This window comes from Trachypithecus francoisi, unplaced genomic scaffold, assembly GCF_009764315.1.
Source record: "Trachypithecus francoisi isolate TF-2019V2 unplaced genomic scaffold, Tfra_2.0 Lachesis_group17, whole genome shotgun sequence".
Lineage (NCBI taxonomy): Eukaryota > Metazoa > Chordata > Mammalia > Primates > Cercopithecidae > Trachypithecus > Trachypithecus francoisi.
Window position 1 is genome coordinate 90,092,551 of NW_022681462.1, and position 25,161 is coordinate 90,117,711.

Sequence of the window (25,161 nt, forward strand, 5' to 3'; positions counted from 1 at the left end):
TGGTTTTAAAACTTAGGTTCCTTCTCTATGACAAGGCTGTTCCCAAAAGGTTCCATCCCCAGGTCTCTCTGGGGGTATTTTAGTGGGTTTTCAGGGACACTTGCCCTAGAAAAGCTGCAGAATTCCTCTCAACGCTTCAGCAAGAACTGATCCACGATAAACGATTTGGATATTGGGTTTTCAGTTAATATACTTCCTCTGGAATATTCCTTTGAAATTCAGTAACTAGCCATTGAAAAGCCACTGCCATATGCCATACTGATGGCTCAGTTGAAGCAAATTAGCGAACTCTCCTAATTTTCAGCTGATTCAATCATGAAGGGAAGTTATGAGTTGCTGTGAATTGAACAGTAGATGTGCTATCTGTGTGGTCGGTATTTTACTTGTTTCTTGATGGGCACAAACTGTCAAGCCCAGGGTCTCCTTTTCACCAATTATGAGAGCCTACCCCTAGACAACTAGTATTAGCTTTAGTGTATCGGAAAGGCTTTCAGATGAAATAATAATAATAAACACATTTATCTGAAGGAAGCTCTAAAGCATATATAAATCTTTTTATGTAGACTAGGCTAAAGTAACAAGAAAGTTTATATATGTAACATTAAAGATGATAGGAGTTTATTTCTAAATAAGTTAATGGCCAGGATGGTTCCAGATATGTGAGTGCTGAGGAAAGTGACTCTGCTCCATGGAGTCATTCAAAAACTTTAGGATGATAGCAGCTCTGCAACCGTCAATGTGGTGCTTACAAAGTTACCATGGTGGGGCAGGTGTCGTGACTCCAGTTAGCTTTAAAGATTAAAAGGCATGGAGGAAGAAAAACGAGAGGTTTTAATGGGCCACAGCTGGAAGTGGCACTCCTAATTTTATTGGCTGGGGCTTAATCACATGGTCACATCTAACACAAGGGAACACGAGAGATGTAACTGAACTAGTTCCCTGCTCAGGAAAAATGGAAGAGTAGATTTTTATTGTACAGATAGGTGTCTTTATCACAATAAGCAAATTTCTGTTAAAGGCAAAAGAGAATTGGTTGATTGGTAGATAAGCACTGGTTTCCCCAGGAAAATAAGAAACAGGAACATGTTGTCTGGGGGTTAGGATGGGTATAGTAGGAAGATAGGAGTAGGGGACCAAAAGAGAAAGTGAGATGGTTGGAAAGTCCATCTCTGCCACCTTGTTCAAACGTCTGATCACCAGCTGGGAAGTAAGCATACTCTCTAGGATTCTTATTGCCACAGAGTGAAGGCAACTCCTCCTCTATAAGGTCTATGTAATTTGGTATCTCCCTCACAATAAGAAATTGAAGTTGTAACTGTGATCTAGAGAACTTTGCCATGCCTGGAGCCCATGAGAGAGGTCTAGTTGCAGAGGCAGGATATTTCCAAGGGCAGTGGTGGTTTGTGATTTAGGAGTAAGTGAGTCAGTGAGTAAGGAAGTCAAATCCAAGTTCACAAAGAAAAGTTTGATTTAGTAATTGAAAAACAGTAAAATAAATAATGGCCATCAGCATAATGACTACATAGACCCGTAATATGTTCAAAAGCAGTGAGCTTTAAAAAATCTGCATGCACTTGCATTTTTTCATCTTTGTCTACTGTTTTCATTCTAAAACCAAGACGTAGGTGGAAAATTTTATTAGCATCTGGGTAAGGCCCCCTGCCAGTCTTGAAATATTTCATTAATCATTGAGATTTGTACCCTCTTTTATTTTTTAGAACAATGACTCACCCATAGTTGCACAGAAGTCAGGGCAGAGGTAACTGAATTTTACATTTTTTAAGCTTTTGCTTCTTAAAAAAAATCTTCGCTTCTGAAATCTAAGACTGCTTTAAGTGAATATGTGTTTATGAGAGAGAAGTGGGAAAAGGTAGATTAACTGCAACTGAGAAGTGATATTTTTGTTTAAGATTTTCTTTCCTTTCCAGTTTTCAGGATTAGCTTACCCGCCTTTTCCCCTTGGGGAGAAGGAGTCCAGGGAGCTCTTGGAGGCCCCTCTCATTGTTTGTACTTCACCACTTAGTTGAAAGTACACTGGGTCACATACTCACCCACATCTTTTATCCAGAATGTTCTGGAAAAAAACACAGTGAGAAGAGAAGAGGCAGAAGTACTTGGGAATCAAGAAAGAGGTGACGTGACAACCTCTCCCTTCACAGGAGGCTCACTCTAACTGAATTTCTTGTCTGTCACAGCACATGTCCTGAAAATGTCATTTTAATTTGCCTCAGCTGGGACTATCGTCACTGTTTGAAAGAACGAACAATCAACAAAGTAGCTAAGAAAGAAGACATCTTGCAACACTCTTCAATTTCTTATTAAATTCTTGTGGGAAACATGTGAAATACATTGATAAATAGGAAAACAAAATTTTGGCAATAAAATTAATAAACAGCTTATATTTTCTTCCTTTCAAATTTACTGAAGTTTTAATTAAGAGTTACTTTTTCCTCTACATGCCATCAGTTCTCCCTTAAAAATTTACAGATTGATTGGCTTATCAGTAAATGGGCTAACATCTCCACACTCATATCTAGACATATAGAATTGTGCTGTATAACATCCATACATGTGGGAAGACACTTTGTCTTTTCCCATCAGGTGGACCCTCTCAGAAGAAGCCATCCCTGGTCTCTGTCTTTTTTGGCTCAGGTGATTGGGGGAGTTATTCTATTGAGTTTCCAGAGCTTACAGGCTCCTTCCTCTCCTGTAAGGCAGTGCACAGTCTGGCTTGCTCACCCAGGTCAACAGCTGCAGGAAGAAGAAATGGAAACTCTCTTCATTGTCATCAAGTCTCTTTCTCTGCCAAAGAACAATTGATCCCTGCAACTTCTAGCAGAGGGAAGAGGCTTTCCAAGGACAGCAGAAGGAAGAGACAAACTAACCCAAATGATCAGCATCCCTCGGGACAGGGAGTTGTCCAGAAGCGGGCGGTAACAGGAGTGAGAGAGAGGAGGGCAGTGGAGACGCAGGAGGAGCAGAATGTCCTGGGCTAGCCTTTCAGGGGCAGAAACTCAGGGGAGATTTGAGAACCTCACTGAGATACTTCGACACTTATTGGGGCTCTTTCTATAATATAATGTGATTTTATTCCTTTTTAAATATATTGCCTAACCTGTTATTGGAATCAAAGAAGATCTAATTCTAACTAAGCAATAAATCCTTAAGACAAAATTTAAAGTAGCCAGAGGGATAGTTAGTCATTAACGGTCTTCAATGAGTACTATTCCAACTTTGGGGCTCACAAAAAAGCACTCAGAAATGTGCCCAGACTGTGCTGGGGCCAGGCCTGTGAGCTGACCTCACACACATGAAAGTGAAAAGGAATTAAATGGTTAAACAGGAACCCCTGAAATAAAGACCAAGTTTACTACTAACGATTTTTTTCTGAAAGGAATACTAAATCATGTACTTAACACAAGAAGAAAAATAAACCCAGAAGGAATGAGATCCAACAAGAAGTAATATGAGAAAAGATGACGGTAAAATATGGTGATATGTCAAAATCATATCAACCACAACTATCAAAAATATTTGGGGAAGTTAACGTCAGAGTGTGATTTAATTACAAGGCAATCAAAACACAGAGGATGAAAGGAGGAAACTGAGAGGGAAATTAAAGCTTTCTAAGGTTCTTGTCTTATTTGGGAAGAGAATGAGATATTAATTTTAGAGTTGGTTAGAAAAGTATAAATTTAAGTTTTCATGTAACTTACTATTTTTCTTTTATTAAAAAAATCTCAAAAGCAATTATAGGATTAACACTGATTAATTCTGATTCCTGAATACTTGGATGATTGACATTTTCTGCATCTTAAAATTGTTCACCACATTTAAAAAAGAAAGAGTAAGGAGTAGAAGAGAGAGACAGAGAGAAAGTCCCACGTTATGGGGCAAACTGCTGAGCTTTGAGAGGAAGTTGCAAAACTATGTAAATAAAAATAAGCCATTCTGAGGCTAACTGGAAAAAAAGAACGGTGACTTTGTATAGAATTATTTGAAGGAAGCACATCTCTACATAAATCAGTCAATAAAGACAGTTCTTAGGGGAGAAAGGTAATTCCATGGGTAACAGTTTAAGATTTTCTGCATATAATAACAAGGAAATAATAAAGTAAGATGACAGATGGAGAACAGAACCTAGATAGGTAAGGGAAATCCAAAACAGACAAGTTCTAGTACCTCTGACTCTAGCTAGGGACTCCCTCAAGAATTAAAATAAGCAGGATTTCAAACCTTGTATTAAAATGCCTTGTGTTTTACTTGAAATTGAGTGCATGTATCACGATCATTCAAATTTCTGAGTTATGCCCAGTCTCACATAGGATGAGGGTTCAGTTCTTCTCAGTACTTTTGTCATCTTTATAATGTCCCAAGTTGAAAGTCTGTGCTGGTGGCTGGGCGCGGTGCCTCAAGCCTGTAATCCCAGCACTTTGGGAGGACGAGGCAGGTGGATCACGAGGTCAGGAGATTGAGACCATCCTGGCTAACACGGTGAAACCCCGTCTCTACTAAAAATACAAAAAAATATAGCCAGGCGTGTTGGCAGGCCCCTGTAGTCCCAGCTACTGGGGAGGCTGAGGCAGGAGAATGATGTGAACCCGGGAGGCGGAGCTTGCAGTGAGCTGAGATCACGCCACTGCACTCCAGCCTGGAGACTCACGTCTCAAAAAAAAAAAAAAGTCTCTTCTGGTTTTCCTCTAGATGGATACTAGGCTAAGGGAAGCTAGTTAACTATTCAGTTAGGTTCTGGTAGCAAGAGTAGGCAGCCCATAAACCAATCAACTGGGCCATTTACTTCAATCTAACAGTGGATTTCTGAGTGCATCTTCATGTTCGGGGTCACTACAGGCTAAGATGGGAGTGAGCACAGGAAGTGTGTGGCGTGGCCTTCCTGGGTGTACTCCACATACTGCACGGAGAATACCTGAAAAATGCTTATGTGCTTGAGAATGACTTTCAAGCCTAAATATACTTTGCCTAATTAATCATTTAAAATGCAGTTTATATGAAAAATAAAATAACAAATGACATTTTTAAAGAAGTTTACAGAGTGCCATTATGAATGTGGTTTCTCTTGAATCTCCTAAAGGCTGTAAGACAGATGCATCCTGAGCCTTTCCCAGCAACTAGAATGTGCGGAAGGACCTTTTATAGGTCCTGCAACCCCCAGACCTGAACATCTTCGTCATCTATTAAACATTTTCATTTTCAGCTTGTTACTTGTCTCCCCAGTTTTTTTCTTCCTCTGGTTAGGGTTTATTTGGCCTAAGTAGCCATCTATTGTTGCATCTTGGGATGCACTTGAAATAGTCCCTGCTCTCCATCAGCCCATAGATTATGGGCTCTTGGTTGTCTTGTCCAGAGTGTGGCTTACAGCACAGCCTAGCCCAGGAATGAGCACACAGATTTCTATGAAGAATCCTTAACTTCCTATGCTGATAGATTATTATTTTGGTCCTTGAAGGAACAGATGGAGTAAAACTGGATATTCTATTGGTATGGTGAAGTTTCATCTCTATAGAGAAAAGACTTAAATTTTCTCCTTGAACCTGCAGTCTTGTTCTGCTTCTAGGGCTGCATGGATGGAATTTTTTTTTTCATTTTCTATTGAATCTGCTTTTAAAAACAGATTAAACAGGGAGGGAAGTTTATTTTTTCTATTTTTGGAAAAAGCATAGGATATTTTGTTTTGTGAATTCTTGGAAGATTGGTATTTAAAACCTCTTTTTCCTTTTCTGGGAGATTTATAAAATTCAAATTCGATATAACTTTGAACACATTTAACCACTGAATTTATTCAGTTTATCTATGTGCTACGTTCATAAAAACAACTACACTTATATCTATTAATTTGTAATTTTTAAAGTACTTTCTTTGTGCAGCAGCTATTTCTGTTCTAATGATACCCACAGGGTGAGCAGGAAAGAAAATAATTTGTCTTTCATCAGAACAGAATGATAGAGAAGCTTAAAATCATTGAGATTAAGTCACTCGCTCAGGGTCGCATAGCTGGTAAGGGACTGGAATGAATCTTTAGGCTCCTAACACAGTAGGCTTTCTCCTAAACTGCACCACCTTGTGAAAATATTTATGGAGATGTTAAAGGCCATTATACGGCAAAGGAGGCTAAAAGTGAGCAACATTTTGGCCATTTTCACATAGGGAAGCTTTTGGCCGTAGCTTCCTAAGCACTAGCATTGTCCACAAAATAAACACTCGCCTCTAAATCTCCACTTAACCTGGTCACCAGGCAGGTAAGGCCCCACATGACCCAGAGCACTTCCTCCACCTATTTGGGGTTACCTCAAGGGGGACTCAAGTAGATAATCTTGTTCTTCTAAATGAAGCCTTGGGGTGAAAGTGTCTAAGCATAGACTAAGTAAAGTAGTGTGGTAAAAAGGTGGGGGCACTAGCATGCCAAAAAACTTGGCTAGACACACTGAAGGAAGGGCCCCATAGACATGGTCTATACTCTACTGGTCTGACCACCCCTTGAATAAGACAAACATTGAAAGTGTGTGTGTGTACCAGGCACATGTTTGGTGTTCCTTCATTTATCATTTTATTAATTCCTCTGGGAAGTAGACATTGCCAACCCAATTTAGGGAGAAGGAAACTGAGACCTAGCAGTGTCTTGCTGAAAGACACACACCTTGTGAATGGCAGAGTTGTTATACTAGAAACTGGGTCTGTCCAAATCTGAAGCTCATATTCAGACAGTTCATTTGGAGCTCAGTGGGAGGTAAAAGAGAATCATGGTTAAGGTCATGGTGAGGGAATACCTAGATGCTTTTCTGTTGAGGGAATGGCTTTTGATTGAACTTTTTTTTATTTTCCAGGCTTGGGGGGCAGTGTGTGGAGTTGGAAGGGATGGAAGAATTAAATATCAGGGTAAAGGTTTCCAGAGAAAATGGTTTCAATGGCTTATTTTATAGCCATGTCAAAGGTAATTGTGTACCGGTATCTGTTTCACTACTTAACAGCACATTTTCAGGGAGATTGTTAAACATTATCCTATTAAGGCCAAATAGTCACTCTGTAGGAATGAAGTTTTGTACATATTCTTGTTCCCATAAGTTATTAGGAAGTTTACAAATTGTCCATTACTCAGTGTAAATTGCCAAAAGGAAAGGCATAGAGCAATTTTTCATTTTTTTATTTGGAAATCAGCTTGGAACTATAATGAATAAACAATGAAATGCATGTACTTTAGTCACTTTGGATGTTAGAGCTGGAACACAGGCGGGAAGTCACTGGCCCATCCCCTGTCCCTGGAAGGAGCTCTGGTTAAATAGATAAAGGTCTGCCATACTGCAGCTGTTCTCAGAGAGGGGCAATTTTGACCCTACCCCCCAGCCCCCAGGGAATATTCAGTAAAGTGTGGGGATAATTTTTGGTTGTCAAAATCGGAATGTGCTAGTGTCATTTAGCAAATAGAGGCCAGGGATGCTGCTAAGCATGTGACCACACAGAACAGCCCTCCATAACAAAATATAGTCTGGCCCCAAATATCAACATTGCCAAGGCTAAATTATCCTGCCTCCGAGACTAAAAAATAGGGGCTACCCTTGGAGTAGATTAGTAGGATGGAGAGTCAATGTGCCCCTAACTCTCATGTCTATCACCTTTTAGGTGTAATAGAACAGTTAGCAAAGAAGGAGACCAGGCTCATACTGGACCTAGAATGCATTATGCATTTTACTCTTTGCACCTCAACTTGACCTCTGATCAATTTCCCTGTGTTTCTACAACACGAGAAAATCTAGCTCTACTAAATCACTCCTCTTCAACATCGCCTGTCACAAAGCACTACCATTTACAACGTGCTTGAATTTCTAGGCAATAGGTCTGTGAAGAATGTACACCTTAAAAAAAAATTATATTCGGGCCAGTGAGTTCCCAATCATAGCCTACTGCAGGAAATTAATAACTTCTCTGAACAGCTGCTGTAACCACTGACTTCAAGAAATGATAGTGTAACACTAAACTGCAGATTACTATCTTTTGGGGGAAATAATTTATTTAAAATTGTCCATTCTCTGGTTTTAATGAGAAAATTAGACATTGGAATATTGATGTCAGAAGAACTAACTACTTCTCATAGTTTCCATTTCAGGTTACAAGGGTATTTCAGGATTTACAACGTGTCTAATGCAATTCTGTACCCTGATTCAGAGATTTGGGGATACTGAGGCAAAATTACTCAAGAGCAGCAGAACAAAGGGTAAATGTGAAGAGTAGAAAGATGGTACCTTCTTAGCTACACCCTTTGATAGCCTCTATACTGCTTTGTCTGCTGCTTCAAGACAGACTCTGCGAGAGAGCTGGGAAGCTGTGCTCTAGTTCCAGCTAGGCCTAGCATCACTTCTATCCAGAGACCTAAAGAGCATTTGAAGCATTCCATAGAGCTTTTAACAACAATTTGAGTCAACCCAAATGGAATGTTCTGTCAGTTCTGGCAAAGAAGATCATTGATTAGCAAGAGAAACCAATCTAATTCCCAAAGTCAGAGCATCAACGGAAGGGGACAGAGCCCTGCACTGGCAGTTGGCACCTCTTCCCAGCTCTACTGCTGACCTGGATCCCTCTCCTATCTGCTCCAGGCAGTTCTGTCATGGTTCGGGGAGCAGGCTTTTGTAGGTGATACTGAGCCTCAGCCTTCATGCTCAGCCAATCCATGAGGCAGCAAGAGGACATGGGTCTGCAGCCTTGGGCTGTCTCTTGGTCTGTCTCAGGGAAACCTAGGGAAGAAGGGCTCAGTGCGAGGTTCTCTGTGTGCCTCTGGCAACCCCTTGTAAAAAGCTGGTTCTGTGTGGTGATTTACAAATGAGAGATGGAAGGGAATGGGAACAGAGCTATGACAGAGGAGAGAATGGCACATGAGCAAAGGCAAAGTTTGCTCAGGGATGGCAAGCAGTTCAGCCAGGTATAGCAGGTTGTATATGAAGGAAAGAACAAGTGACTGGGTTAAAAAAGTGGGTTGAAAAATCTAGGAAGCCAGACTGTAGAAAGTGTTGACTGCCCAGTAAGGGAGTTTGGGTTTTCCATTGTCTTCACTGGGCAGTCAAGGCATTTATATGACCTCACATTTACATGTTGACATCTCTGTCTCTTCAGCTAGAGAGTGGGATGTTTGAAGTCAGAGGCCTGTTCTTTCCCCCCATCTCCAGGCCTCAGACAAGGCTGAGGTGGACACAGGGTGGAGAATCCACTCTTTTGCTTTCAGATAGGGCTGCTGTAGGACAGCCCAGCCCCAGGCCTGTGCTGCAGTGTAAGCTGAGCTCCATGGTTTCATTAGGGAGCAAGGATTTGCACCAAGATGGCTACTCCAGCCAAGAAGCAGGTGAGATGACCATGGGACATCCCTGCCTTCATTTGCTTCTGTAGCTCTGCAGGTATTTTGCTTTCCTCATCTAAAAATCAGCTGCAAATGTGAACCCAGGTACAGATATTATCAGGCTGGCTCACACCCAGATTAGGCTGGCACCTTTTTTTTTTTTTTTTTTTCTGAAGTCTATTTCTAGAGTAGTATCAGTGTCCAATGTTATCAGGAGCTGGAGAGACTTGAGCCCCAGTGCCTTTCCCAGGATGGAGTCACAGGGAAGTTGTGTTGGGCAACAGGAAGAGAGCAGGATGGATAAGGAAGGAGGCCCTTGAGGCATCAGGCCAGTGAGGAGAAGCAAAACCACTGAGATATGTTTCCCTCTCTGTGTAATGGAAAGCAGGTTACTCTACTCTGAGCCACCAGTTCCTCAACTTTAAATAGTGATTACAAACCTACTTTGCAAGAATATTATAAGAATTAAATAGAATCATATATACAACCTAGCATGGGGTCTGCTATCATGGACCCTACCTGCATGCCATGATGATATGCAAAAGGCATCTGCAGGCCTTCCTCAATCCATTAAGTTCAACACTTAATAATCAAATAGAATATCCAGCCAAATCTGACTCTCGCTCCTCTAAATTTCCACTGATTTTATAGTCAGTTGACAGCAAGGGTGTCTCCCTTATTAGTGAAGCCTGGGGGCCCTTTACAGCCTTTGTGTCCCTGAGCCCTTGGCTTCTAGCACAGTGCCTGTAGGCAGGACATTACAAAATTATAAACCAAATCCAATTTTTTTTAAATTAAATGATTTCTATTTACAAAACAGGACTTTTTTTCTGGGTTTTCTATTGACCACCCCACCCTGATTTTAAAATCTAAGGAGGAAATGACCCGTGACTCTGTGATTACCCCTCTCACTGGAGCTCTGGTAGGTTTGCAGAGTCTCTGCCAACTCCTAACATCTGGCACCTGACCTCACTCTTCCAGGATTCAGTTTCCTCATCTGTGATAGTCCCTTTCTGGACTTGCAAAATGTGTTTCTGTGCCTGTTGCAAGAACATGTTGGACTAAAGTTTCCAGAGACATAAACTGTCAGACCTGGATGGGGTGGGGGACCTCATGAGCATCTGGCTCAAGTTTCCTAACTTCGCTTGAATCTCAGATCTCTTTGAGAATTGGATGAAAGCGGTGACTGCTAAAGCTAGAAAAAGGCACCAGCAGGCATAACGGTGGATGCAATCTCAGGGGTTTCGTGACTCTCCTGAAGCCCTTCTGAGGATCCCAGGCTAGGAATCCTTGGTCTAGGTTCAGAAACCAAGGCCCAGAGAGGGGAAGGCTTGTTCAAGGTCATCCAATAAGTCTGTGAATAAAACTTCAAGGTCATCCAGTAAGTCTGTGAATAAAACTTCAGCTCTTGTTGCACATTTTGCAGTGACTGTCTCTCATACATGCACACGTCAGCATTACTGTCTGAAAGCATTTTTCATACATATTTTCTTACAGCAACTCCATAAACTCATGAGAATTGGTATTATTACAAGTGTCTGAAATACCTGGAGCCTATAAGGACTCTGTAACTTCCCTAAAATTCAACAGTTAAGAGAGGGTACAGTTTGGACTTTAAATCTGGGAGTCCTGATTCAAACACATTTTCTCTCTGCCACATCACAGTTCTGTAAGCAACCTAGTGTAACCTTAGGGAGAGTGAAATAGATGCAGAAAGTGGCTTGACAAAGAACCACAGGAACAATGCAGGTGGCTGATTAATCCAGACAGGGAGCATCTAGAAAGGCTTCATGGGCCTTGGATGGGATGGTAGAAAGGGCAAGGAAGGTTTTGTCTGCCTGGAGGCACAGCATGGGCAACATTATTTCAGGTACGATAAAAAAAAGACAGCGACATAACTTCATCATGGGAATACGGAGGTGTGTGGAGAATAGCAGGTTTCCCAGGCAATGAAGCTGTCAAAATAAGCAAATAGAATCATTACTATTCTATCACTTTAGCAAGTACCACCATCAACACCCTAGCGGCTATTCTTCTGTATTTACATGGGGTAAACGTTTCCTATCCAGAATCCAAATGCACTTTACATAGTTATTTTCAGGGCGCTAAAGTTTGCTTTAACACTTCTTAGCAGGAGATCACTTGTTTCCTTTTTCTGAAATCTTTCCATACAGTAAGTACTTTATGAGGAGATAGCAATTTATTACAAAGGGTAATGAGCTTTTGTGTATTGAGTCAGTCAAGTGTAGCCACATGCTGGCAAAGACGACATTATATCTAGTTCATCTTCATAAGCTTTAAGAACGCTTCAAATTTAAGTGTCTATAGCTATATGATTGTGATGATTCTAGAGGTCAGTTCACCACAAAAGAGATTTGCCCCTGAGATCCCAGTGCCTGGAAAAGGAAGTTTTAGAATTAAGTGTAGTAAATTTTATATTGATTGATCTTCTATATGTCCCAACACAATTTACTCAATTCCTCTAGAAGGAAGGGTGGATTTTTTCCAGTCAGGAAAAAGCCCTATCTCTGGACACAGGACTCTTTCTCACCTCAGAAATGGGATGGGGGCATCCCATTTCCACCCTAAATGCTCCAGAAACCTTTTGTTAGTTTTTAAGTGCACTCTATACAAATTCATTTGTTTGGTTATTTGGCAATTCATTTATTCATTTGCTTATTGAACAAGTACTTACTGAACATGGCCACATGCCACCTTGGGGACACCTTGATGAGCAAGGTAGGTGTGCTCCCTGCCTCCTGGGGCTTACCGTGCACCAGCAGCGTTAAGCCCCAGGACTCTCTTGTGGATCTGAGGACAACTGAGGATCCTCTTGCTTCCTGTCTCCATTTTCTTAATTTCTGGCCCTATCCTGATTTCCAAACCAGTGCTGGACTCTAAGTTTGGCAAAGAGGGTCATCTGTCTTTGGAAGGTGTGGATAAGGACAGAAAATCAGTGGCAGCCCTGTAAATGTATGAGACAACCTGTCCTCTTCTCCTCCTCAAGGTGACAGTCTATCTAATCACCAGGACCCAAGGAAAGCCAGCACAGTTAGTGTTAGGAGAGGAATCCCTTCTTTCAGTGCTGGAATTGACAATATCATTGGCCATGTGGTAAGGTAAGCTCCTCCCATCACCTAAAATGTCAGCTCAGTCTTTCTGGTGCTCTGACTCTTATCTGTTCTTAAGAGCCCAGTTATGTTTCTCACTCCACCAGGCCCCCTTTCCTGACACCCAACTTTCTCCCAGCTCTCTCCTCTTATGAACTTCTACAGCCGTTGCCTGTGTTCCCCATAGAGATATGCTGCTTGTTTCTTTAGTCAGATTGCCAGATGCTTGTCTAAGGGGTCTTATCCCTTGTGCATATGGAGGAAAAAAGCATGCAAAAAATTCTCTTTGACTTAAGTGTAAAGCCACTAGAATGTGGCTTCTTTGGAGGAGGCAGACTAATACAATGCTTAAAAGAGTGATCTCTTGAGTTAGACTGCCTAGGTTCAAATCTAAGAACTATGCGACCTTTAGCAAGCCAGTTAACCTTACTGTGCCCCCATTTTCTCATCTGTAAAAGGGAAATGGCAATAGCACTGACTCCTAGCATACTTGCAGTAATTCAATTATTCAACCTAAGATAGAACAGTGCCTGAAACTTCAGTGAGCATCAATCAAGTTACCATTACAGTCTCATGCTTAAGGATAAGACATCTCGCAACAACACCCCGTAGAATTCTAAACAAATAGATGTAAACGGGAATTTAGAAGTAATATGATACAATCTCCTATCTGATCCTTAGAATTCATTGGTAAAAGAATAAGGAAGTAAACTAAGCCTTTAAAAATAATCTAAAAAGCCTTTGTGAATCTTTAAATACTAGCATATTAAAAGGAGCACAATAATTGGACTCACGAGAATACTCACTCTTGAAACCTCTGGTCACCATGTAAGTAGTTTCCAGGGGCCGCCATTCTCTGAGAAGGCCCATAGTCGTCCTGCTGGGGAGACCATATGTAAAGGCCCTGAAACTATGTGAAGAGAGAGAGGGATAGAGGCCCAGCAAGTTCAACTGACATTCCTACAGACCCTTCTTTTCCAGATCCTGACCGCAACTGCATGGGAGACCCTATGCTAGGACTGCCTGGTCCCTCTTTTCTCAAATTCCTCAGAACTCTGAGATATGACTCAGAAATTGTGAGATATAACAGAGTAAGTGCTATTACTTTATGTCACTAGGTTTTGTGATGATTTGTTAAACATCAATAGATAACCAGAACAGATTTTTATTTCTCAATTGAAATATTTTTTTATTTCTCCCTCCAGGAGTGAATTCAGGAGAAGTTTCCGTCTAGTTAAAATGGCCACCTCTTCCCAGGTTCTTTGTACATTAGTGGGAGGGAAAAAGGTCATTTTATCTTGTAAGAAATCAAATAGTGAGCTTTCCCTCCACCAGAAAAACAAGGAGAATACATACACAAAAGTATGCTTGCTTTAAATTTAATGCCATTGCATCATAGTGGAGCATGGGGGAAAAGGTTGTGCTGTGTGACCCTGCGAAACACAAAGCTTGCATGCCCAACCTGGGGAGCAGTGACTCTTCTCGTTCTCAGCCAGGCAGTGGATTGGGCTTGATGCTCATGGTGCCCACTCTTCCACAAGCTTTGGGCAAGGATCCCAATGAAGGCTTTAATGGTGATTGCGTGCTGCATTCCTCCTTGGACCCCTTTCCAGTATGATGAGCTCTAAGGAAGCAGCACATAAAGCAGCACAGGAAATGCAAGACATCTGTACTGGAGCCTGGGAACACTTTCCCCAGTCCCCTTGCTGGTGTGGTCCTGGCATGGAGCTGGGCCTCTGGAGAAATGAATTAAAGAAACAAGTTCGGTGGAGAACATGGGATTCCACTTCCATTCATCTTCCTTATTTTGCAAACACCGCATTCTGCAAATCCCATGCCAGTAAAGCTCTTGGATCAGTCCTCAAATTCTTCTGGATCCTTTAGGGAGGAGATGTCAGGGCTGGCCAAGAATCTAAGTGAAAACTGATGACAGAAGCTGACATTAATCAGCTACACAGTATGTTCTTCCCAGCAGGTTTCTTCCAATAAATCAAAGGCCAGCAAATCCGAGGGGTGTTTAGCCATGAGAGTGCAACTGTTTGCTGTTCTCTTTCCTTGCTAAAGATGATGAATCTAATGTTTAATTGAATCCAACACTGGTGGCCGTGGGAGTATTTGCCGTACGTGTTGGGTGCACATACCATGTACAGTCACATTTCCTCACGGGCCAGGGGCTTTATCCAAGCATCCCCCTGCTACTCATGGTTCACCGTCTATATTGATGTCTCCTGGCCAAACAGAGTCACCACCCTATCTATGATCTGAAACAGACTCACTCTTTCAAATTGGACTACTCAGGCTGTTTTGGTGACCAAACAATTTATTTTCCTTCCTGTAAGATCTAATTAAGATACTTAAAGATATTAATGTAATAATGTCTGTTTAAAATCCAGCTCTTTCAACGTCAATATGTGTGGCAGCAGGAGTGCTGGATTCAAAGGACAGGATAGCCTTGGGTCTGAGGCTTTGCCCTACTCATCCTAGCCATGCTACCTGAACTACCTCATTTTGCCTCTCTGAGCCTCTTTTTAAAAAATCTCTGAAATAAGGATTAAATCTACGTAATTGATTTGTGATAAAGATTAATGAAGAAAATGGCTTGTGGAGGCTGTTCTTATGCTGAGAAACACTATGAACATAAAGAATACAATTATTATGATTTGTATCATTAATAATACAGTATTTTCTAAGGAGCATGAAAAATGATAGTGGTTCATATAGCAGGAAGTTCTGGAGGAGAAGCATGAGAAAAGCAAACCGTAGGGTCTCAACAAATCCAATACAAAACTCTCTTCTAGGACAATATCTTGATGGAGATAAGATCTTTATCTCCAAGGCAAGACCCATTGACATATCTATACTGGGCCCATACACCGGAAAATTGTGAACCAAATAACTATTCCAGGATCAATTACTTGGATAATTAAGACAAGTAAGTGTTACTTGTGTGTGAATGATAGTTTAATTACAAAGTTAATTTGCACAGTTTTGGAAGGTAGACTTAGCTATGCTGATATAATTCTAACTTTTTCAGTTTCCACCCCAAAAACGTCTTGGTCTCAGTAAGAAAAGGAATATGAAGTCTGGCATTTTTTTTTAAATCACAGGACCCATCTCTTTAATACAGTTTTTTCAAGGTCAGGGATACATGTGCAGGCTGTGCAGGTTTGTTACATAGGTAAACATGTGCCATGCTGGTCTGCTGCACAGCTCATCCCATCACCTAGGTATTAAGCCCAACATCCATTCTTCCTGATGCTCTCCCTCCCCCACACCCCCAGCTGAAAAGTCTCAGTTTGTGTTGTTCCCCACCATGTGTCCATGTGTTCTCATCATTGAACTCCCACTCATAAGAGAGAAAATATAGTATTTGGTTTTCTGTTCCTGCATTGGTTTGCTAAGGATAATGGCTTTCAGCTCCATCCATGTCCCTGCAAAGGACATGATCTCATTCCTTTTTATGGCTGCATAGTATTCCATGGCACATATGTACCACATTTAATGATTATCAAAATAATTAATACAGTCTAAATTACTTATATTTATATTTTTTAAACATTATTACATTTATTTTGATGCTAGAGTCTTACAATTGTCCTAAAATAAGAAGGAAAATTATCATACCTATCTAGAGACTGAGAAACTGAAGTTCGGATAGAAAGCAATTTGCCTGAGGTCTCATGGATACCTGGTGGCGCCAGATCAGAATTTTCTGGGACAGAATTTTCTGACTCTTCATCAAATCTATATATGCCTTATGCTTTTAGTGATCACCTTATTTGAAAATGTAAAAAGTTAGGATATCTAAATTGCTTAAGACAATTTTGTGACAGGCATCAGTACCGTTAACAATATAAGCCTAGACATCTCATAAAAATGTATCAAAGAACCCAGTATGTAGATCAGTACCCCTACATCCAGAAATATATTTATTAAAAATGATGATATGTGTAAATACTTCTTCTATTCACCTTCTCCTACAAGAATCAGTGTGACATAATGTTTACACATAAAATGTTGGAGTTGAACCGATTCAGGCCACTTACTAGTTCTGTTACTTTAAGGCCTTGATCTCTTCACATATAAAATAGAGCCAATATTGACCTAATCGGCTATTGTGAGGATGAAATAAGCGAATCTAGCCTTGTTTCTACCTGGTAATTTGGGTCGCAGCTCCAAGTTTACCCTATCAAGGGAGGCTTTTCCAACTTCAGAAGCTAAATCTCCTTTCCCTCATTGTCCATTTCTCTTGATGCCACCATGCTATTTTCTTTTTTGAAGAAGTTTTTCCTGTCTAAATCTATGTGATTGTTTGTTAATGAGTTTATTATTCATCTTTTTTCTCAAAACTGTGGGTCTCAAGTGAGTAAGAACTTGACTCTAAAGGACACTAGAATATAGTTAGGTACCAATCCACATTGCATTGAATGTTTATAGCACCCCTGATATTTTGCAATGCTCAGTCTTTCCAGCCATATAAGTGGCAGCCCTGCTGTTTCACAATGGATACTTAATTGGTCTTTATGTGCACAAAGAGCACAATAACATTAAACATATATTGCAGGCCAGGTTTTGTGATAAGGACAAGGAATATAAAGAAGAATAAAATACAGCCTCCACTCTCCATAGGCTCACAGTCTGGCACTGAAATGTTTTATTTATTTATCTATGGTTCTGAGATTAAAATACAGTAAGATAGCTAGCTTTATATAACTTTCTAAATATAGAACCCATTTGCAAAACACCTTACTATTTTGTATCATTTGTATCATGATGATCATTAACATCATGACTGAACCAACATTATGATTTCCTGACTCTGCTTCCTGCAAAGTTCTGTGCCAGTTGCCGTGGGGGCACAAAAATAACTAAAGCATAGTCCTAAATTTACTATATTCTAAATGTGGTTAATATTTTAAATTTTCACATTCATCGAGGATGAAAAAAATCCATGGCTTCATGATACCTAAAAGCTATAAGATAGTGTGTTGGCTTATGCCTAGAATACAAATAAACCCAATGACCCAAGCTGTGGCATTCATTCCATTCCTTAACTAATGACAAAATATAGAAAGGTCACCGTTTGCTTACAGTAGGTCCAACGTAAGCATTCAGAGTCTTATGTTGAAGTTCTGCAATCCAAACTTTCTTTTGATGAGGTCAGGTTGGTATTAGCAGAGGGGAGTGCATTTTTTCCTCACACCCAGGTGGACACACTTGCTCACGTGGCAAAATCAGCATCCTGCTATTTACCAATAATCAGAGAGGCCAGATCCTCAAAAGCCATGGAAGCCAAGTCCAGTGGAATTGCCACCATGGCCAGCAACAAAGGCTGCTGTCAGTGTATGTGACAATCCACAGTAGTGGTGCTATAGCTGCTTACGCTGCACAATTTACATTAAAGAACAAAGGGCACAACCAAGCTAGACTGTGCTTGTCATAAGTTCCAATGACACATTCAAGGGCATTGAGAAATTGAGGGACAGCAATATCTTGAGAAATATTTTAATGCCTTGCTCAAAATTCTAACTCCCTTCCCTGTTCTCTGATGCCTCCTTCCCAAGCCAGCCACAACTCTAAAACATGTCTGTCAGAGCTTGATTTTTCCTTAGTCCTCCCTCACATTAGTTCAGTCAATGTGGTACATTATCAATTAACATTTCACAGGTTTATATAAGGGACTTCAGAGACCACCATGTCTAGCCACTCAACTTATAAATGACCATCTAAGAGAAGAGTTGGCTCCAAGAAATGACACAGTCTTCTAGAAGACAGGCTTGCTTTTACCAGGAATGTGAGAAACCTCTACTTTCTGTAAAGATCAATGAAGGAGGAGGAAGAGGATCTTGAAGAAAAATCTGGAGCTTGTACAGATGTCCAAAAAAACAGCAACTCACAGAGTTACTTATGAGTCATGTAAATTTATATAGTAGTAAGTGAGTATGCCAAGTGAATGAACAGGTCCACATGTGCTCCTGGGCTAAAGGCAGAGTATTAAAAAGATGAAACTCCCTTCCCTTCCCTTCCTTTCCCTTCCCTTCCCTTCCCTGCCCTGCCCTGCCCTGCCCCCTCCCTTCCCCCTCCCCTCCCCTCCCCTCCCCTCCTCCTCCCTCCCCTTCCCTCCTCCCTTTCCCCTCCTCTCCCTTCCCCTCCTCTTCCTCCTCCCTTTCCTTGGATATTACCCTCCCTTCCTCCTCTCCTCTCCTCTCCTCCCCTCCCGTCTTCTCTCTTCTCTTCCCCTCTCCTCTCCTCCTCTTTCTCTCTTTCTCTCCTCCGCCATCATCACCACTACCGCCACCACCACCATCATCATCATCATACAAGCTATTAGAAGAGGAGTTAAGATACTAGTAGAGACAAATTGGCAATGTAATGATTTAAGCAGAGAAGGCTAAGAGGGAACTTTCAGGAATGATGTCAGGATTAGGGAAATAGAAAGATAGTAGAATTGTCAAAGGGAATCAAAATATTTCTCAAAACGAGGCCTACTGAGCCAAAGAGAAATTAAATGAATATGCTGATGTTTAGTTTCCCAGCTTTACATAGGAAATTGAAGATGGTTTTGTGAAAGACAAGTGGGGAAAAGGTGAGTCTATAAACCATTATCCATTCAAAGTCTTGATTTAAAACACTTGCTTTTAAGCACACTAAGGATTCAATATGTATTTGTTAAAATTTGCAAAGTGATTTTTTTTCTCAATTTTTTTGAACAAAATACCTTGAGGAATTGGAAACATGCCAACCAGAAAAAAAAAAAAAGATATCCCACATAAAGGATACTTCTGGAATTTTACAGGCTATACGCCAGAAACTTCCCAACCAAAGACTTCTTCTCTCCCCATCTCCACCATTTTAGGCTGAGATGGCAGGGGACTGGGCCTCAGGGGCTGCAGAAAATAGAAGCCCTGGGGCTTGGCTTCAGAATATCTTAGATGTGTTTCCAGCACTAGGTTACCTTCGTATTGGTGGAAAAGTCAGGAAAGGAAAATTGTAGACAAAGTTTCCTCCTGACTTGAAATGTCCTTAAAAGGCAATGTTGATGACTTTTCCAAGTGTGTGGCCTATCTGAGTAACAGAGAAACATGTTTCTTTGTGGAGTACTTGGATATTCTTGAGATCTGGATCCAGGTTGGGAAAGAGAAAGCACATGATTGAGGTTCATGCTTGGTTCACAGTGGATTTGTTCCCCTCCTGCTTCCTACCCTATTATCTGATGATATAGGATCCCCTGATGTCCTGTAGGGTCATGAGTCTGCCATTTGGAAAAGGCTGCAAAATCTACTCTGTCCTAGGAGGCATGACTGTATGAAGCACAAGGTGGAGTATGCAGGCATTTCCTCAATCCCAAAGGAGTGTAAGCCAGGAGACCCCTCTTTGAGGCACCAAAGGAAGGGGAGAAAAAAGGATGGGAGAACTATCTAGGAAGAAATATGGGATGATCAAATTACTGCAGCTAGAAGAATTATGAGGTTAGCTGTTCATTCCACCACCTCGTTTGTTTCCATACATGGAGGAGTGACTTTGATCCTTAGGGTAATTGCAGTGTATAGGGGGAAAGAGGAGGAAAAGTGGGGGTGAGCAGATGCACCAGGTCTCTCAATCTCACTGGCCACCACAGGCCAGCCTGGCTTACACAAGAGAACAGGAAAGGACAGTGTACCCAGTTCAGAGCATGCAGTGGTAGATCCTCAAAGAACACCTGGAGGAAGGCTAGAAATGGAAAGGAATAGATAAATATGGAGAAGAATGGAGGGAGAAAAGGCAGAGGAGTGGAGACTAGTGTCTAAAGTGATGAGTGGAGAGAACAGTCATCTGCATGACTCACAGCTCTCTGCCTCTTCTCTTCTGTACCTGTAAATAATGATAATACCTTAATTACCTTCTCCTTGTGATGCAGTTTCTAAGAGCTTCTAATGTACTTTCTCATGTTCCCCACAATAAGCAGGCTATAAAGGCAGCCTCTGCAATCTCATTTTATAAATGAGTATGTTGAGGCTCAGAAATGTTTAGGAGTCCCTGGAGTCACATAGCTAATAAGAGGAAAGGAGGGTATTGCACCTCAGTTGTCACCATGAAAGGAGGGGAGGCAACAGTCATTTGTCTAGAGACTCACCACAGTCATTTCATGGCTCAAGACTTTCAGGGAGCAGCCAGGAAAAGAGAGACACATGGCAAGAGGTCTGCAGCAAGACATTTGGAGAAAAAGGCCAAAGAGACAAGAGGTTAAGGGGAGAGAGGTGTGAAGGAAAGAAAACACTCCATCTGTAGCTGCAGCCTCTGCATCATCGTGTTTCAATTAACAGACTGTGTCCTGGACTGGGGAATGGATGAAAAGATAAACAACACCCACACAGACTGACTAAGGCCTCTGAGACAGCAGCAGCGTGGAGAGGAGCCACAAACAGATTCTCACCCAGGTCTTCCAGGGGTAAGAGGGGAGGAAAGTGCCTATGAGACCATCAGCTGGGGCCAAAGAGGGTAGGAGACAGGGTGGAATGTGCCAGCCTCTGCGCAGAAGTGGCATAAGAACAAGGAAAGAGTAAGCAGTGTGGCAGGTGTCTTTTCCTCATCAATCCTTTGTCCTCAGACCCCTGCTTGGCCACCCCTGAGCCTCACATTCCTGAATGATTCAGTGTCATTATTGATTCCTGCTGTGAATTCACGAGACTGGAGGGGCGGGAAGATGACTTGAGCATAGCAGTCCTCCGAAAACATGAATTTGGCCTAGTTAGCACCCCAGTGCTCTGCTCTTTGCAGCTTTCTGCACCCACAGGATTTTATTAGCTAGAACACCACCTATGCTATTGCATCCTTAATGTTTTCATAAGAAAATGTTCATTATTTCAGCCAGTTATTCACTCATACAATAAACACATTTACATACTCCTTCACATATTCAATAAACATTATTGTGCAGCAGGCACCTTGCTAGAAATGAGAGCTGTCTAGCCTTGAAGGTCCCAGCCTTCTTGGAGAACATAGCCTGGTGAGAAATCCAGGCAGGTCAGGTGACAATTTCAATGTAGGTGTTAGGGAAGATGTGATGGAGGCAAGTGCTGGTGGAGCTGGACTGGGCCAAGTTGGAGTCTGGGTAGTGGGTGGGAGGAGAGCCTGGGCAATCTAGGAGGGGAGCCTAGAGGTGCCACAATCCTGTAGGAACCAGACTCCATCCCAAAGGTCATCCTTTAGTACCCAGAAATTGACTTTTGTCCTCATGGCTCTAGATGGCTAGTAGAGCCATAAGCATGAAAAACAAACTCAATGGATAGCATACTACTTGATAGTCCTAGGAATTAAGAAGTGTCTTCTTTCATGCTTATTTTTTAACCATCATTCGTTTACGACCAGTAGTATGTGGAAAATCCAGCCTTCCCATGTGTTGGTGGGGTATGAAGTTACTTCTAAGGAGGTGAAGGGACTGGGGTTGGGGCACCTGGCATCTTCCACCTCTGATGTGTTGACACCACACCTGATTGCAGTCATGGTCTTTGATGACCTGGTTCTACTTGAGGCTGTAGCTACAGAGTTATATCCTTTCTCATTTTCCTCCCACTGCATCTTTCTACTTAGAAAGATTAAGCAGCCCACAGCCTGGAAGGTGGTGTTATGGAAGCACTGAACATGGCTCCAGGAGTCCAGTGAACTTGGAGCAGGGCCCTTAGAAAATTTTGTAATATGAGATAAGCCATTTCAATAATGAGCCTGTTTCTTGTAAAATCAGAGATGGCAATAATACCTACCTGAAGATTTTTATGAACATTAGATGCAAGTAAGTCTGACAAGTCATTCCATAAAAATAATAGTTTCTTTTCTTTTCTTTTTTTTTTTTTTTTAGATGGAGTCTCTCTCTGTCACCCACGCTGGAGTGCAGTGGCACGATCTCAGCTAACTGCAACCTCTGCTTCCCACATTCAAGCAATTCTCCTGTCTCAGCCTCCCGAGTAGCTGGGACTACAGGTGCCTGGACCACTCCCGGCTAATTTTTGTATTTTTAGTATAGATGAAGTTTTGTCATGTTGGCCAGGCTAGTCTCAGACTCCTGACCTCAGGTGGTCCACCCACCTCAGCCTCCCAAAGTGCTGGGATTATAGGCGTGAGCCACCGCGCCTGGCCTCTTTTTCTTTAAAGGGGTTTTCTTTTCCAAAATATTTGCAATCCTAGGAAATTGAGGGTCTCTTAAAAAAAAGGAGGGGGAAGTAACTCAACCACAAAAACTCTGTGCCGACCTGGATTTGAGGAAGACTCCATAACTAACAGCTCAAATTTCCTTCTCTCTTGGCTGACAGAATTGGAGGCAAGACCTGATACTTATCTACTTCCATCTGTTTCTGTGTGCAGACTTATTATAATGAGATGTTTCTATTCCAAAACAGTGGCCCCTTCTATACAAGTGTGCAAAGCATTTCTCTAAATTTCCTAGTGTTTTGCTCTGAGGCTTCCAACTGCAAAATCAAGAAGTGCTGAAAAGATGGCTTTTTCCTGACTTATTTGCTGTGGGGCAGTCCCTGGGGAGAGGAGGGCTGAGAGACAAACTTGGGGTGCGAATGTGATCTACAGAGCCCTTCCTTAGTTTTCAAGTCCCCCAGTATCCGGCAACCCTTCCCTGAGCACATCCTCAGCTTGAGCCAGGTTGGCTTCTTCCATGTTCCCTAAACATAGGCTCTTTTCCCATCTGTGTGGTTTGGGTTTATCTCTCTGCTCTTTCTTCCCATCATTCTTTATTGAAGTCTTGTATCCAATTCAAATGCCCTCTTCTGAATTTCTCTGACTGCCTAATTACACTCCCACACCTCAAAGACACCACAGCCCTTTCTGTGACCTCCTAAAGGGCATAGGTCTCTTGCTCCCTAATATCAGAGTTCTTGATATCCACAGCTGATGTGCTGGATGCTTCTCACACTGGTGTTAGGAGAAGTCATAGAGAGATTCCTGGGTGGGAGAATGGATTTGTACTCATAGATTATCCTGTGTTTCTGCTTTTTCCTCTATAAGAGAAGAGATTATATGAATTAAGTCTTGAGCTTCTATGACATCAGCTTTGTAAATGAAATTCCTGCTGAACTACTCTTTGGCCACTATTTAAGTAAACTACTATTTTTTTGGTCATGCAAGAGTAACCTCTCTGTGTGCAACAGGTGTCCCAACTTCAACCCCCACCCAAAGCCCTGCTTCCCATCTGTAGCTCTGGCCCCTCACTCCCCACCCCATCTCCAAGCTTAGGTTGTGCTATGCTCTACAACTGGGGATAATAGAAGGGTGGGTCATGGGATCATCTGGACAGACTGAAATCTTGAGCATTGCTCTGAGGGGAAGAGCTTTCCACAGGCACAGGCGGGTACTGAGGAAGATTTGCTGACATCTGATAAAATAAATCTGATGGATCCGGCCTTCTTCTGACCCCACTGGTTTCCAGGAGCCTCCATTCCTACAAGTCCAAACCTCTACTTAGAAACTGAGTGTTAGAAACTAAATGTTTGTGTCCTCCCCAGATTCTTATGATAAACCCGTAATCACCAATATGAGGATACTTATAGGTGGGGCATTTGGAAGGTAATTCATTTTAGATGAGGTCATGAGGGTCGAGCCTCCATGATAGGAATGATTCTCTCCTAAGAAGAGGAAGAGGCCAGAACCCCCCTCTCTCTACCATGTAAAGATACAGTGAGAAGTTGTCATATGCATACAATGAAGAGGGTCCACACCAGACACTTAATTCCAAGGCACCTTGACCTTGGACTTCCCAGCTTTCAGAACTGTGAGAAATAAATGTCTCTTGTTTAAGCCATCCAGTCTATGGCATTCTGTGATAGCAGCCCAAGCTGGCTAAGATACTGAGGATGTATATGATAGATATATTTACCTCAAGTTGCTTTTAGGGAAGGCATGTGGAATGCAAGTCTTGGCATAGAAGCCTACGCACCCTGGTTGGTGTAGCCTGACCTTCAATTATTGCTTATAGACATGGAACCCAAAATGTTAGATTCCAGGCTTTAGAATTCCAGGCTTTGGAATCTAACATTTTGGGTTCCATGCCTGTAAGCAATATGTTCATAGGAATGGCTCCTATATGAGAGTGAGCTGACAATCTTACTTTATAGAACACATATTTTTCTTTTTTTTGCAATTTTTCCTACTTCAAGAACAAATAAACCTGATATGCCGTGAGCATAGGTTTATAGACAAACTGTAACTTAAACCTCAAAACAGCCCAGTGAAATAAATATTATGATCGTCATTTTACAGATAAGAAACCTGAGGCTTAGAGGAGTTATTTTCTCCAGCACCATACAGCAATCAAGTGGTAGCGGGAACCGGGATAGAAACGCAAGTTTGTATTCATCCAAATCCTTTGTTATTTCTAGTGTGATCCTTGTCTGATCGTCAGTTTGGAGTGCTGATGTTTCTACAGACACCTGGTTCACATGACAAATCAGACAAAAGAACTTCCCAGATCATTTTTAAATGACAACCAGGGACCGTAAATGTCCTGCTTCAAAATCATGAAGTATATTTTTTATCTTTAGATTGATCAAATACTGACCACTTTTTCTTTTGACTTTTTATTACACCATACGTGCATCTTTATCATGGCATCTATAACACTTGAGCACATTATATTACATGGCAGGCAGAGTTAGAAGAACATTCCACACAATAGGAGATTTCCTTGAGAGCAGACATTATGATTTAGTCACTGATACCCACACCACC